The sequence below is a fragment of the Heteronotia binoei genome, chromosome 12, assembly GCF_032191835.1.
Source record: "Heteronotia binoei isolate CCM8104 ecotype False Entrance Well chromosome 12, APGP_CSIRO_Hbin_v1, whole genome shotgun sequence".
Taxonomy (NCBI): domain Eukaryota; kingdom Metazoa; phylum Chordata; class Lepidosauria; order Squamata; family Gekkonidae; genus Heteronotia; species Heteronotia binoei.
In genome coordinates, this window is record NC_083234.1 from 56,699,846 (window position 1) to 56,714,940 (window position 15,095).

A 15,095-nucleotide genomic window follows, 5' to 3' on the forward strand; every position below is an offset into this window, starting at 1 on the left:
GCCCAGTCTTTCCTCACCATGGCGGCCGTCCATTTCTAAACATAACAAGCATTTTTTTCCTTCTTGCCTTGCATACCATCAGTTGTATCCTAGAAACTCCCTCAAACGTTCAAACACAGCTTCCTAAAGTCTGCATTTTATTGCATTTTTTCTCTCTGTGTGTAAATCTCCTGTTGAGGAGGAGACAGAAGAGGCTCTGGGAAGAACGAGGGAGAGTAACCCAAGGTCATTGTTTCTTTAATGCAGCTTAACAGTAACTGGGGCGAGGGGGGTAAACTTGAGAGAGACTCTCTTTCTTAATGTAGCCCAACAAACAAAGAAATAAAGTGTACTTGCAGGGTGGGGGAGGAATTCCTGAATCTCTAGCAAAGCATAAGGTAGCAGGCTACTCAACCAACAGAATCAAAAAGATCTGTTGCCAGTAAACATTTTGTTCCTGGTATTGAACAATCTGTTTTATTGTTTTTGTTTTAATTTTTGGAAGTTATGAGGGTTTTTTAGCTGAGAAGGTCGAGGTGGAATGTTTGAAATGAAATTGATACCCCAGATTTGGTGCTTGTTTTGTTACATTAACCAATCTCCTAAAGAGCCACAATGGAAAACAGCCAGATGTTGGGTGACTGGATGCCAAAAGCGATCGTGCTCCTGGATTTTTATTTGCAGTGTGGACAGAGAAAGTTCAGCACTGCAATTTTTCTGAACTTTCCAGAACTTCCTCTTCTGCACAACTGTGAATGCTGTTTATTAGATGTCTTATGCTGTCAGATTTTTAAACATTTTTTGAGTGTCAGTGAGAAAGGCAGGCTGTAAATGAATAAAATAAAAAACAAATAAATACAGAAACATTTTCAGCTCTACCTGTATTAGGATTGCCCACTGACCAGGAAAGAAATCTACTATGGCCTATTCCTATGCCTTTAACAGCAGCTTTATATGCAGCAATCAGTAGGTGTGCAGCTTCTCACATTAAGGAGATATTAAAAGGTTGTTACCTGCTAATGTCAAAATGTGGAACTGCTGTAAAAGGCATGGCTACAGAGCCTGACTGAAAAGCTGGCAACCTGTGAATTAGATATGACTTTCTCACATACACTGTTGAGAAAGACTGAAACTGTACATATGCACGAGACCTCACAGGAAGGTCCCAACCAAAGCTGTGTGCACCCTGGGGCAGGGTAGCAAATTTCATCTCCTGCTCTCCTGAAGTTAATCAGTTGCAAATCTCTGCCTTTCAGAAGTCCTTGCTTTAATGAGTAACCTGTACTTTGCTCTGTAGTTGGAGGCTGGAGGTGGGTGGGCAAGGGGGTGCTCTAAGGCTCCTTTTGCTAGGAGCACTTGGGGTAAAATGGACTTTCCTGCTTGCAAGAGCTTCTGTAGCATTCACACATGCAAAGACTTGAGACAGTAGAATGGGCTGCACCACTTAAGGTGGAGGATCACGTTTTGGAACGCTCCTCCATGTTAAGAACTACTTGCAAACAGAATACCACTGCAGCAAAGGGAAGAGAGGGAGAGGAAAGCCTTCCTCCCCTGTTGTCCTACATTCCTGTTGCAGAGATTTCTTTACCAAAAGAAACACATTTAGAAAAAGCTAGTTGAAATGCCACAACACACTCTCCTGCCAGCCCGTGTCAACCAGAACTAACTAGAAGAGTATCAGACTAAATCTGGGAGACCCAGGTTTGAATCCCCATTCATGCCATGGTAACTCACTGGGTGACCTTGGGCCAGTCAAACCTATATCTGACAGTTGTTGTGAGGATAAAATGGATAGGAGAATATTGTCAGCCAGTTTTTCCCAGCTGGAAAGAAAGCCAGGATATATATTAAATAAATAAAATTAATATGCTTTCCTGGTGTTCTTGCAGTCAGAAATCCCTTGCAAGTTATGTGTTCAGAACTCAGTTCCCAGGCGCAAGCAAATTTGGTTGAGGACTGTGGTGCAGCCTTCCCCCACTCAGTAAATTTTCCTAACCAAAGTGGCCCCTCCAAGGGGTGCTATTTGCCCCACTGGGGAAACTTGCGTGCAGCCCATCTGTACACAAATCTTTCCACAATAGGGCAAATCACTCCTCCCTGCCCAGGGTCATTTTAGGTTCAGAAAATGTCATACAGAGGATCTTAAGTCCCCTTTCTCCATGTGTTGTGACCTCTATCCAAGTTAGCCCCCCCCCACACACACACACACGCCAAGGAATTTAGTTCCAAGCCTGGAACTTGCAGCACACATGTGATTGCCAGAAAAGGAAGCAAAATGTAACAAATTGTGAGGCCCTAAGGTGCTAGTGGGCAAACTAGTTGTTTTTGCTATGTTAGACCAGCAAACTTTCTTCTCAAAACTATAACTGTCCCTGTTGTCTAGTGACAGAGTGTCAGATTAGGATCTGAGAGACACAAAGAAACTTGCTGAGTGATCTTAGGCCAGTTACTCTCAGCTGAACCTTCCTCACAGGGTTGTTGTGAGGGTAAAATGAATCCCCTCTGGGTCCCTATTACAGAGAAAGGCTGAATATAAATGAAGTAAACAAAGTAATAAAAAATGAATGCAGGCTTGTGTTTGTGGTGGGCATCTGCAGCGGTGAATTGGAAAGGGGGACAAGGATTGTTTAACCTTTTCTGCAACTTCTGATACCTCCCAGCAAATGATCCCCTCAGACTGCTCTTCTTTCTACACAGCTGGGCTCAGTGGGATGTTAAAACAGCCCAAGGACAAACCAGCTGAGGGACCCTGTGGTGGCAGCAGGGCTGCAGAGGCTGCCCACCTTAGACACAAGCAAGGTAGCAACGTTGGTACAAGCTTGTCTGTTGCCTCTTCTTTCCTATCTGTGAGTCTATACCCATAATCATCATCATCGCTGCTGCCCATGCCCAATTTGAATCCCCTCCTGCCATGAGGAAAAGCAGGGTTAAAAAAAAAAAAACTTAGGGACATTGCAAGTGATAATCAGAGGGCACTGAAAGGGTTAAACACCCACCTGAAAAAGTCTGCTGTTATGTTAATCCGCCCCATCCTAAACCTGCTTGCAATTTTGCAGTTTCCCTCTTACCAAAAAAAAAGTGTGAAGCTCTGGCAATGCAGAAAACTGTTGCCTTCCATTCAAAGCAGTTCTGATGCATGACTTCAAAATTCAGAATTAGTTGTTAGATTTTCTTCTGCCCCTGCAATGCTAGAATGATACATCATAACTGTTTCTTGGTGTGGAAAATCAGATTTTTAAATATATATTCTTTTCTACTTCTGGACTTTTATGGCTGCTGGACTCTTAATAGCTTCAAGCTCAAGTGATGACCTGCCTTTGTGAATGCATCATTGCAAGATTTAACAGGCTGTAACACGGCTGGCAACCCCCCCCCTTCCATTTTTTCTCTTCTTTCGGCCTCCTCCCTTACCTGCGAGGCAGCAACACAATCTGGAACTAGTTTAAAGAAACTGGATTCATGGATGCCAACTGGGAACTGCTTTTAGATTATACTGAATGATTTTATTTACTCAAATAATGTTTATATTGTATTTTACTCTTGTTGTATACTGCCCAGAGCGCTGTGAACTCAGGGATTGAGAGATCCATACATTTAATCTATAAATAAAATATATTATAAACACCACAGATTAAATTTTTCACATCATTTCCTATGCTGCATTTTCCATCAGACTCTGTTCACACATTCAACTACCGGTCCATCAAGTAAATGAGCAATGAGAAACCAAGAGAAATATATGGATGTGAGTGCTGCCCCTAAAAGAATTGCACAGCGCATATAAAAAATGTTTCAAGCCTTTTCACAGGCATCCCTGTGTTTGTAGTGACAAGAAACTGAGGCTAACAGTGATTCATGCAAAGTTTTACAATGAGCCTGTGGCAGACAAAGAACTTGAACTCAGACCTCCTTAGATGTCAAGTTCAATTCTGACTCCTGGATCACATCAGAAACATCCCCTGCTTTCAAAGCATCCACCCCACTGACTTCGTTCCCATAAGCTCTGCTTTATTAAAACCATTAAACCATTAAAAAACCATTAAAAACCCCCTATGCCTTGGGACTTTCCACACAGCCAGACCCATCATTTGCCTATCCATCAGCCTTTGAACAAAACAAAACCATCTCCTACAGAAGGGAAATCTGGCCCTTACCTGTAAATGGGGCCAAGGAAATATCCAAAGGAAGACTAAAAGGCTCTCAAAGGAACAGCCAAACGGATAACAGCTGCCAGTAAGCCGTTGATACTGGGATTGTCCGTCTGCTAAGGATAAAAGGCAGGGGAGGAGGGAGAGAGAATGGGAGGATTAACAGTTTCCAAAGAGGAGGAGTCCCAGAACATGTCTTTTTTTTCCTTACAAGTGTGGCATTGCCAAGAAATCCCCCAACAAGCTGCAAGGACTTCTGCCCCAAGGAGCCCAGCAGAAACTTACCAGTCTGTTTTGCCTAGTGGTAGGAATTTTTGAAAGCCAGACATGCTCACTACCTGGACCATCTCTTCCCCCTGCTGCCTAAGAAGAATGCATACCTTTTGCCAGGCTCTCCAACTGAAACCAGTTTTCCTCCCCAGTTCAGAGATAATGGAATAAGATGTGTTTTGTTCAGGAGGATACTAAAAAATAACAGTACCTCAGGATCCTCTCCTCTGGTCTGCGGTGTGTTTGCCAAATATTGTTCAAAATCAGCCTAGACTTCAATTTCCACCTAAAGAATTGAGTAAGGAACTACAGCTGCGCTACCTTGAGAGCCCTGCTGGGAACTAACTTGAGTTGAGGGATTAACTTGAGCCTTGTTCACAGCAGTCAGCCAACGTTGACTATAGCAGTCAACAATTTTCAGGGAGGAATTGCAGAGGAGCTGTTTCCATCCCCAGCTGAGCTGCTGAGAGACTCTTTCCCTATCGCCCCCTGCAAAGCATAAGAGTCAGTGTTGTTTTGTTAAATGCAGTGTCAAAACACATAGCCTTTAAAAATCAAAGGCAACATTTGCCAGAAGGCTCACAGATGGCAGCCAGAGGTTAGGATGGTATGGAAATTTTGCTCCTGTACAGGGAATACTGCAGCTCTTTTCTCAAAAACCAATTTCATCTATACCCATCCATCAAGTTTCTCTTCATATTGCTTCGGGCAGGTGTGGTAAGAAAGTAAGAGCAGGAAAATAAAGTCACTAATGCAGCGCTCTACACTTCTTGAACAAGGATACCACTGGAGAAAGTTAATACTGAAATGAAGTCAATTACTTATTCTAGACCAAGGGTCCACCTTTAACCCCTAATGGGCTTACCTCTGATTTTTCCCATCTTCCTCCTGCTTTCTGTTTTTAACTTGAAACTATTTGGGTGGGAAAAGCCACGAGTTTCCCTAGTAAGTCAAATTGTGCATTGTTTCAACTCAGCAAAATGACACAGAGGGAAGGCTGAGGCCCCTTCTCCACACACATGGTCCCCATCCAAAAGGGAACCTGAAACTCACTGTTGCACAAGGTGGAGATCCTAGACCCAACCTGTGTACTCTTATTTATTTATATGTATATCCCGCCATCCCTGTTAGTGGGCTCGGGGTGGCTAACAGACCATTATGACCTGTAATGTGTGTAATGTTTAAATATTCTCTCTTCTTTTGCACAACATATTTGTGTTGACCAATGTGGCCAACTTATTTATTCACGGGTACTGGTACGAGGCCTAAATTATGTGCTGGATTTTTTACTGATGCTTTTCAGAAGTAGTTTTTCTATTGTGATCTTAATATTTCTAAGCCACCTGAGAGCTTCTTTTTTTTTCTGATTTGAATAATTTTTATTATCACATATATAATCAAGAATAATCATACATATACTCACACATACAATACCAACATATACTTACTACCTAACAAACACACCTAACAAACCCTACCAAACAACACATAACAAACGACCCCAAACAACACTTAGTGGAGCGATGAGTCATTAAAAATTATCAATTTCAATATTTCCCTGTCATTTCAAATCCTAGCGTTTTAGCCCATTCATACATCGGGCTCCATGTCTCCTTACATTCTTCCATATTTCCTCCTTTCAATCTACAAGTTAGTGTATCCATTTCAGCTGCTTCCATTAATTTAGACAAAAATTCATTCTTATTTGGAGTTTGCGGCTTCTTCCAGTATTTCGCATACAATATCCTAGATATTGTTATAATATGCAGTAACAATCTTTTGGCTTTTTTAGGTAGTGAAGTTTGACAAATGTTCAATAAGTATAGTTCAGGTACATGAGGGATTCTTATTTTTAACATCTTTTGGGTCCAGATAGATATTTGTAACCAATATTTTTTAGCGTAATCACATTTCCACCACAAATGATATAACGAGCCCTTAACTTTTGCGCATTTCCAGCATTTATCTGAACTATTTGGAAACGCTTTGGAGAGTCTTTCGGGGGTATAGTACCAACGGTAGACCATTTTGTACAGGTTTTCTTTTAATAGAGAGGATTTAAACAGCTTATTATTTTCCCTCCATATTTTTTCCCAATTATCTAAATCAAGAGTATATCCGAATTCTTGCAGCCATTTAATCCAGCTTTCCTTCACATTTTCCTCTTGCATCTTAGTTTCTAACAGCCATGTATAACATCTGGAGATCATTTTTCTATCAGATTCAAATATGATATCATCAAATTTATTTAAATTTTTTGAAAAACCTAACCCCTTATCTGACTTATACCTAGATTTCACTTGTGTTCTCAACCACCAATCCATTTTAGAAATTATTTCTACATTCAGTTCCTGTCTAGCATTTAACAAGCTTCCATATGTATAATCCTCTTCCCAGTTGAAAAGGTGGGGTTGAGTCGATGCCTCCACCGGGGAAAGCCATTTAGGAGTATATTTGTATATTAAATTTTTAATCTCTAACCAGTTTTTATATAAGGATTTCCTTATTTCATGTCTCAAAAATTTGCTTCCTTTTGTTGGGTGATCATACCAAATAAAGGCATGCCGTCCTTTGGTCAAATCCGCTCCTTCCATTGTTAAGAGTCTTTTATTTTTTAGAAGTAACCAGTCCTTGACCCATGTTAAAATACAAGCTTTATGATAAGTTTGCCAGTCAGGCAAGGCGAAGCCTCCTCTTTCTTTGCTATCCTGAAGAATTTTCAACTTAATCCGCGGTTTTTTATTTTGCCAGATGAACCTTGCTACCATTTTATTCAGCTGTTTAAAAAACGATTTGGGTAATATTATTGGTAGCATTTGGAACAAAAATAATATTCTTGGAAGTATATTCATTTTAATTGATGATATTCTTCCCATAAGGGAAATTTGTAGGTCATTCCATCGTTCTAGATCTGTTTTGATTTCCTTTAAGATTTTTTCATAATTATCCCTTACCAGGGTTTTTAAATCAGCTGTTAAGTATATACCTAAATATTTAACTTTCCTTTCACAACAAAATCCTGATTTGGCTTCCAATTCTAAGATCTGTTCTTTTGTCATATTTTGGGACAAGAATTTTGTTTTTTGAAAATTAATTTTAAAGCCCGCTACCTCCCCATATTGCTGTAAGGTTTTCTTCAGTTCTGCTATTGAGCAATTAGGATCTTCCAAGGTAATTAGAATATCGTCTGCAAACGCTTGTATTTTGTAAACTTCCTTTCTAATTTTGACCCCTTTGATTTCCATGTTTTATCTCATTCTCTGTAATAAAGGTTCTAGTGTTAGTACAAATAGAATAGGTGATAGCGGGCAGCCTTGTCTTGTTCCCTGTCCAATCATTATTGGGTCTGTCATAGATCCGTTGACATTAATCCTTGCCTTTTGGTCTGTATAGATCGATTTAACCAATTTCACTAAATTCTCTCCGCAGCCAATCCGATTCAGTGTTTTCAGCATAAAGGTCCAGTTAACGTTATCAAACGCTTTTTCAGCATCCAATGTTATTGCTGCGAACTGTTTCTCGGGGTGTTCTTTGTAGTATTCCAGGATATTCATTATCATTCTTAGGTTTTGCCTCATAACTCTCCCGGGTATGAAGCCTAACTGATCCTCGTGTATTATATCTGGTAGGATTTTTTTCAGCCTTTTCGCTAGTATAGCTGCAAAAATTTTATAGTCTGCATTTAATAGGGAGATCGGTCTATAATTTTTGATTTCAACTGGATCAGTTCCTTCCTTATGTAGCAGCGAAATTAAGGCCTCCTTCCATGATCCCGGAATCTCATTTGTTCTATATATCCCTTCCAGAACTTTTTTATAAGGTAATAAAAGGGTTTCTTCAAAGCATCTATAAAATTCTATTGGCAAGCCATCTAATCCAGGAGTTTTGTTGTTTTTCTGTACCCTTATTGCTTCTACAATCTCCTGTATTGTTATTGGATCATTCAAAGAATCCCGTTGCTGGTTTGTTAGTCGTTATAACTTAGTTTGTTCTATATACTCCATTTGCTGGTTTTCCTTCAAATTCTGTTCTTGATATAACTTTTGATAAAACTTTTTAACTATTTCTTCTATTTGGGATTTCTGTGTCATTTCTAGTTGCCTCTCATCTTTCAGGGATTTAATAATTCTTTTTTCCCTCTCTTTTCTCAGCTTAAATGCAAGCCATCTGCCAGTCTTATTCGCATTTTCAAAATAGTGTTGTTTGGCCCAAGTCAGTTTTTTCTCTAGTTCCTCCTGAAGTATTAGGTTTATTTGATGTTGTAATATCTGAATCTTCATTCTTATCTGTTCCGTGCTATTTATTTTCTGTAGATCTTCTTGTTTCTTCAAGCTTGACAATAATTCATTATATCTTTGTGTTCTTTGCCTTCTCCTTTGCGCTGAGTAGCCAATTGCTAATCCCCTAAAGAACGCTTTAAAAGCATCCCAGATAGTTTGTATAGGGGAATCTTCCTCCCTATTACACTCAAAAAACATTTTGATTTTCTCTTTGGATTCTTCCACAAATTTCTTATCTTTCAATATTTGGAGATTCAGGGTCCAACGAGGTTTCCATCTTGCTTTTTCTAAGGTTATCTGCACTGGGCTGTGATCTGCAAAGGTTTTAGGAAGTATATCCGCTTTATCCACCTTTATTGCCACTGATGTTGACATCCATCCCATATCTATTCTCGACCAAGAATCGTGAACTTGAGAATAGAAGGTGTAATCATTTGTTCGAGGATTCTTCATTCTCCAGATATCTATCATATTTAGCTCGTCCATCATTTTAAAGAAGGTTTTCGGTAGAGAGCCACGTATCTTTTTGGTCTTCTTTTTCCCAATTTTTTTATCTTTGTAAACATCCACCACTGCATTAAAATCTCCCATGATGCAATAATTTGTTGCTTCAAATTCCGTCAATTTTTGATGTAAACCAGCGAAGAATTTTTCCTGATTATTATTGGGTGCATAAATATTTCCCACAATCGTTTTTTGGCCTTCCAGTTCGATTTCTACCAAAACTATTCTCCCTATTTCATCCCTGTGAAGTAACTTGGATTCTATCCCTTCTTTAATGTATATAGCCACTCCTCTTTTTTTTTTCTTTTGGTCTGAGGAATGATATAGGGTTCCCAATTTTTTATTCAGCAGGTAATTTCGGTCTTCCTCCTTGATATGCGTCTCTTGCATACATATTATATCTGAGTTAGTTTTTTGTAATTGATGAAAAGTCTTCTTCCTTTTTTGCGGTGCATTCAAACCATTTATATTCACCGATGTGATCTTGAGTCCCCCTTTCTTCATTTTTCCGTCTGTAAATTACTATCTAATAATTTTCCCCTTTCTTTTAGGACTTGTAGTCTTGTCTTTATCCTTGTCTTTCCGTTTGTTTTCTTCTTAGCACTTTCTTTATTGATTCCGCTTGCTTCTTCCCCTTCTTCTTGATCCTCATCCTCATCTGACTCTTGAGACTCTTGAGCCTCTATGTCTACATTCTCCCTCCAAAATTCTTGCATTTTCTCCACAGAGGTTAAATTAATCCTTTTACTTTGAAACATGAAAAAAATCCCTTCTGGGACTAACCATCTAAAGGAGATGGATTGTTTACTCAGCCAAACTGTCAGTTTTTTGTAACTCTCTCTTCTCTGCCTTATACTCCATGGTATATCCTTCAGCACTTGGATTTTGTTCCCTTTCCACCTCAGGTCATTTTCTCTAGCCATTTTCAGGACTTTTTCACATGTTGAGACCTTCAAAAATCTCACATGAACTTCTCTTGGTAGATTGGATTTTTTAGTGTATGTTGTTGCAACCCTTCTTATCCAATCAACTTCTTGCATTATATCTTTAGTTGGCTGATCCTCTCCTGTTGTTAGGATTTCCTCAATATTCTTATATATATCTTCACCTTTTTCCTCTATTATGTTTTGAAGCCTCAGTTTATACCTAGCTCTCTCCATTTCCATTTTCGTTGTTCTATCTTCCAGATCTAATGTTGTTCTTTCTATTTCTTTCATGCTAGCAGCCATTGTTTTCCCCTGTTCATCTAAAACATCGACTTTAGCAGACAACCTATGGGTTTGCTGTGTATTTGCCAACACCTGTTTCTGGAACTCATCCATTCTTTGGTTTGTTTTTTTAATGTCTTCTTTAAGCTCTGCCTTTATCTCCTCGAGAGCCTCCTGGTTTTGTTTAAAGCCTGCTTGCATTATACTCTGAAGCTTTTCTACTGCATCTTGATTTAAAGCAGATGTAACAGTCTTCCCCACACCTGGAGGTGTAGCTTGTGCTAGTTTCTTGATTTTAACATCCATTTTATATCCTGAACTAACAGTTTTGCCACTTTATTTTTCCCCCCTTCAAGATTCTATTTGATCCCTCGTTCCTTCTTCACCAGGATCTAGGAAAGTTTTCCAAAAATACCTAACCTGGTGCTTAGAGTTTTTATACACTAGACCTACTATTTTATAGTTCTTACCAGGTTAGTTATGCTTTATTTCTTTCTGTAATGTTCTACTCTCCTTCCCAGAACCTCTCAGAAGATAATACCCAGTAAATAATACCTAATTCACTAACTAGTTATAAACAATAATAATTATAAACTAAAACAATCCAACTCTAAGCATATTATCAAGTAGTGTAAAAAACAGTGTAAAAAACAGCATCAAAAATACAGAGAAAATTCATTCATTTCCAAAGTCAGTTAATATTTGTTAGTCAATTAATATCTGTTAGTCTATTAGTTCATTTATATCAACATATACTTCACCCTCCTTAGTCCCAGCATCCCTTGCTCCTCTTTCTCCTCCTTTCTTCTTCCCAGCAGGCTTCACTTTAAAGTCCAGTTCCAGCCCTTGCCTTCACCATTTTTGTATAATTAATATCCAGTCCAGTCCAGAGTTAGTGCTCAGTCCAGTCCAGTCCAATCCAAAATAACGAATGTCCAGTCAGTACAGAGCAAGAAAAACGAGAGTTGTATAGTCCAGTATCCTACAGTTAGAATCTTTGGCTGGGCTGTTCCATTCCGACCCCCACTCTTCAAGGGGGAGGTGGCCGCGGCGAAAACCGTCGCTAAAAACCCCCTCCTCCTTCTTTGTATTTCAACACCTGTCCTTCGTCTTCCGTTCCCGGCTCCACACTCGCCCCTCAAGTTCACGCACCTTCCACCATCTTTACTCCATGTTCTTCACCTTAGTTTCGGTTCTTTCTCTCTCTCTCTTTGTTTCTCACCGAAACCCTTCGTTACTATCTCTTTCCAATCTTTCCGATCTCTTTCCAGTCCACCGTTCTACCAGCTTCTTCCCTGCTTCACCTTTCCACCCCTTCTCTCTCTTAATCACTTTACCCTACTCAGTACCTTCCATTCAACTTTCTTCTTCCCCTCTTTCCACCTTTCTTGTCCCGTTCTCTTTCTCCATTCACTGGATCCGATTATACTCAGTCTCTCTATTTCTGTATCTCAGGTCTCTACTTCTTTCTCTCAGCTTGTTCTATCAAAGTCTTATTCAAAAGGAGAGAGGGGATCCATTAACGCTTACCCTCTTCAAAGGCGGCTACCGCTGTCCGCTGTCAACGCCGCCATTTTCTGCCGCTCCGCTCCGCACCACGCCACCAAAGCTTCTCTTTCAAGTTTTCCTTTCACAAAATGCTTACAGTCCCGTACATGCAGCTCTTTCAACACAGTCCTTCCCTTCAAATGCTCCTTTTAGCAAACGTTGGGCTATTGTAGGTTCACCACACGCTATCGTCTCAAACGCTCCTTCTTTTCGGCGGCCCGGTTAGTGCCCGAAGGCATTGCAAGTCTCTGCCCAGGGAAGGCAGGGAGTCGATCGGAGAAGCCTTCGCTGCTCCTTTCGGCCCTCTGCAAGCTCCCTTCAGCTGCAGAGGCGTCCCCAGACGCCTCTTAAGAGCAGAACCCAAGGGGTACACCAAAGTAGCACGCCGAGGGACGCCCAAAAGGCTCGCAATTCAGGCGTCCTCCAAGAGCACTTGGATAGGCGCTCTGCCTTCACCGCGCCATCTTGCCGAATCCCTGAGAGCTTCTTTTTAAGTGGAAAAGCAGAAAGAAAAATTTCCTAAATAAAACTTATCTGGTCCCTTCATGGTTGGTCTTGGTTTCTACAATGCATTGCAGTGTCAAGTGAGTCTTGATTTCAAATCCCAACTCTGCCATGAAATCTTGAACCAGCTTACCAACCCTACTTTCTCAGGGTTCTTGTGAAGATGAAATGCAGGAAGGGGTTAACTATGCCCACACTGCCCTTGGAGGGATACAAGTCCAATCAATGAAGAAAATCATCTAGCAGCAAGAGCTTCAGAAAAACAGCTTGACTGCTTTCTCAGATGGAGGGGGAATGAGGAATCAATGTGCTTCCTGGATAATCACAAACCCAAAGAGGCATTTTGCTTTTCTGGGACACATGATATAGGAGTACAAATCCTTATGAAATACAAACAAGCTCTCTTCCCCCCCTCCCCCCCACTCTTACATGTAAAACTAAACAAACCTGCTTTGCCATATCTTGATTCATTTTTGAGGGAGAGGAACAGAAAAAATGACTTTGAGGGTCTCATTTGGCCTGCTGACTTGTCGTTTGCCCATTCTCACGCTACATCTGAATTGCAGCAACAGAATGTAGAAATATAATTCCGATTCCAGAGGAATAGCCACATGACTTCACTGTGGTCAAACCACAAAAAGGTTTGTAGCATCTTAAGGACCAATACATTTATCATGCATCAGCTTTTGCAAGAAAGGATCTGCTTGGTCAGAAGCCAGTTCAGGTTTCCTTGTTACAGCCTGCAATGAGCTATGTAAAAAAATAAACTTTAATTCAGCAATAAAATAAATCTGACACCCACCCTCTACTACAGAAGTGCAAAAAGTTAACTTTTCTACAGTACCTGTGTCTCTATTATCAAACTCAATCCTTCCCTGATTACAGAAATATTCACAATTTGCAAGGTAAAACAGAATATTGGCCTGTGCAGTCAGGAACATTATCCTCTACTTTCACTGCCACAGGTGCATGTTCCTTCAACAGGGATTTCTTGTAGCTCTGGTTCCAGGTAGAGGAGGGTATTAGTTAGAATTCCCAAAAGAAAATCCCAAATAAGCTCCTGCTTATGTTCCATCTCTACCCTTCATGAGATCAGTCAGCAGATGAAAAAAGCAGGCTTTCAAGCAAAGGATCGATACACCACATCCTCAGGGTCAGACATGGTGGAGACTGAAATGTTTTCTTACTCATTTCTGCACTACCTAAAATGTCTGTTGGGTTAGTTGCCCTCCATATATCTGCAGCACTTCCAATTTTGCTTGAGGAAATGAGCTCTCTCAAATTCCAGTGCTTGCAAACACCTTTAAATCAATCTGAGTTGGTACAATATTTTTTGGAGCCTTGGTGTGTTCTAATGTGGCTTCCAATTCAACCTTGGATTGACCAACACTAAGAGGAAAAGGTGGCAAGCTGCACTAGGAGGCATCTTGAGTCACACCCAGGGGCTGCCCAGATTGCAGGTCGAAACCGTATTTGCTTGACAGTCTAGGAAAAACAGAATAAAGCAAAAGTCAGGTGGCACCTTAAAGACGAACAGCATTTACTTCAATATGAGCTTTCATGAATCAGAGCTCACTTCTTCAGCTGTTCATTCTGTTCTTCCCAGGGACACAAACACACACTCTCTGTGCCAGGGAAAATGTTTGCTTTGCCTGGAAGTATATTTTGTTTGGGGAGACAAATTTGTTGCTTTGAGCCTAAGAATGCCTGCCTGTGCGTTTGCTTTGGCACTCCTAGAGAGTGTGCACAACCTGTGCTTTTGTGAATAAAACTATGATTTCAAGGACATCCACTGGTTTCCCCCTCACCTTCAGTAGTAAGGCACTTACTGGAGGCAGGTCTTCTTCTGTGGCGGCTCACCATCTTTAGAACTCCTTCTCCACAGCTGTTTGCCTGGCACCAAGCTTACTGAGCTTCACAAGGCAGCTGAAAGCATTTTGATGCTTCCAAATATTTTATTGATGGCTTCCTGTTGAATGTTCTGCATTGATAGCTGGTTAGAGAGCCAGTACAGTACAGTGATTAGAATGTCAGACTAGAGATGGGAGACCCAGGTTCAAATTCACAGTCTGCCATGAAAGCTTGCTGGGTGACCTGGGGCCAGTTGCTCTCTTTCAGGCCATAGGGCTGTTATGCGTATAAAATGAAGCATAAATAAAACAGAGGAGAACATCATAAGCTGCTCTGGTCCCCTACTGGGAGAAAATCGGGATATGAGTAAAATAAACCTATTCTGCTTTTAAGATCAATTCTATTTCAGTAGTGTTTCATAGAGGGCTCAGTGACTTCTGTGTTATTGCTTTGGCTTTACTGCAAAATTTTACAGCTCAGATTTTATATGGTAATTTGATGCTTCCATTTCATTCCCTGTAACTGTCTTTATTCTCCTGGCTTATGTTTTACATGCTGTTTTAGCATTTATTTTTAATGTGACCTTGTGAGCAGTTGAGAGAGGGATACAAATTATTAAGTAAAAAGAGGTATTAATGTGTGAAATGAACATCACTCTCTAGGTATTTGTGTAAAAAAAAATCCCCCACTTTGCTTTATGAATGTTGGGTTTACACTTTGTGAATGCTCAAAGGTTAAGTTCAAAGTGCCCTTAGCAGAAGTGTGGTTGAAAAAAATAACCATTTTCCTACCACCACCTTTTG

The 15,095-nt window shown here is 40.3% G+C and overlaps 1 protein-coding gene across 1 annotated transcript in view; it reads right to left on the reverse strand.

The window, feature by feature from the left end:
* RGS3 (regulator of G protein signaling 3) overlaps nt 1-4,218 on the reverse strand; it is a 98,955-nt gene extending 94,737 nt beyond the window's left edge. Inside the window, exon 1 of the mRNA XM_060251819.1 lies at nt 4,134-4,218. The gene's annotated coding sequence lies outside the window, so the exon portion shown is untranslated. The remainder of the gene's footprint in view (nt 1-4,133) is intronic.
* Nucleotides 4,219-15,095: the final 10,877 nt, after the last annotated feature.